The sequence below is a fragment of the Microtus ochrogaster genome, unplaced genomic scaffold (genome assembly GCF_000317375.1).
Source record: "Microtus ochrogaster isolate Prairie Vole_2 unplaced genomic scaffold, MicOch1.0 UNK3811, whole genome shotgun sequence".
Taxonomy (NCBI): Eukaryota; Metazoa; Chordata; class Mammalia; order Rodentia; family Cricetidae; genus Microtus; species Microtus ochrogaster.
The window spans coordinates 1-1,655 of record NW_004952905.1 but is presented as its reverse complement, the minus strand read 5'-3'; the positions used below and the strand labels follow the sequence as shown (position 1 = coordinate 1,655).

At 35.5% G+C, this 1,655-nt stretch overlaps 1 pseudogene; it reads right to left on the bottom strand.

Moving 5' to 3' along the window:
- Positions 1-364: 364 nt before the first annotated feature.
- On the bottom strand, positions 365-1,530 carry LOC101982868 (annotated as a pseudogene).
- Between the last annotated feature and the right edge of the window lie 125 nt (positions 1,531-1,655).

The following is a 1,655-nucleotide window of genomic DNA, read 5'->3' as shown; positions in this document are numbered from 1 at the left end:
GTCCGTGTAATTATTTCGGGTAAAGCTAGCGTTGCGGGCATCGGGGTGCTGGGGACACTGCCCCGCCGCTCCTATTACTACATTTACTATTTATATGCTTTGTGAAATGTGTCAAATGAGCTTGCAAATATGAAGATATGCTGCTGCCATTGTAAGCTATGTTCAAAGATCTCAAATACAAAATTTTATTTAAATGAAAAAATTATATAAGCAAATATTGATTTTCTTCCGTACACTGAATATTAAACTTTTGGCATAAATTTGTTATCTAAAAGATTTTTCACATATAAAGGAGATAAGTATAAAAAAAGAAAAAGAAAGATCTAAGAATATGAGTATACAATCCAATTTTACTGATACTGACTTACCAGTCATCATTGTTAAAGACAATGAATCCTTTGTTTCCTCTTCCAAAAGCTACTTGATTGCTGCCATTATCCCACCAGTTTGAGAAAGGCTGACCATTGACTACATTTCTGAAGGCAACCATGTTCCTAGAAGCACAGTATCATGTGAAATGTTGGTACCCTTAAAATTCAACATTTTATAAAAATAAGTTAAACAATTTTCTTATAAGACAAAGTCTATAGGGAAATTCCCACCTTATTTGACGCCATCGATGTTCACAGACCCAGTCATTGCCACAAGTTGTGTCTGGATTAATGGTCACTTCCTTGGTTACGCCATTGTTATTAGGTGGCCCAATCCAGTCATTTGTATCCTTAGTTATTGAAAGAATTGGGTTATTTGAATGCTTGTGTCTGCACAATTATTTCCATTAGAGCAAATCCAAACCGAACTTACTATACTTGTTTCTTTGCAGTGTCTAATTTTAATATAAGTCCTTCAGTGTTTTTATAGACCCTCACAGAGTCCTTCAGTTCTATGTAAATTCATGTTCTCTACTCAATTCAAAATGACAGCAGCAATTCTTAAAGATCTCACTTTCTATTAAAGTAATAGCTTCTCAAAACCACTAAAAGCTCTTCAATGTCGCCTAACATCAAGACAATAAGAGCAGAACACTGGCATTAGAGAACAGGCTTCAGTCACTTTCTAAGATGTCTCCATTGTTATGCATTTCATGGATGTGCCTCAGTTTTCCATAAAACAGGGGCAGACTTATTGTATCATATACTATAACTTCTTGTGAAATTAAAACAGAGTTTCTTCCTTTTCTAGATTAAGATATGCTTTGAAGAACTTCAAGACTTACTTGTCCATTCTGGATGTTTCTTGCCCAACGGTAACTTGACATTACTCGAGTGAATCCATAAGGATGAGCCAACATAAATCCAACTGCCATTTTATACATTCTGAAAGTTTAAAAATGGTGTTAAAGCAGAAGTATGTAATGTAATGCCATCTTTAAATTGGGTTACACAACAGCAAAGAATGTTCTCCCACCTAGCATCCCAGAAGGTCAGGATGGATGCTCCTCCAGCCCCATGTCCTCGCTGATTATCATGGTTGTCCACAAACACAAGGGCTCTGTCAGTAGGCACTAAACCCCAGCCTTCTCCCCAGTTCCTACATTTTAAAAAAGTAAATTATTATTTCACAATGCTTAGACTAACTTTACATATGGCATCCTGCATTGTCTAAATAAATGACAATTACATTTTAAATCTCTGTTATAGGTACATATAAACATA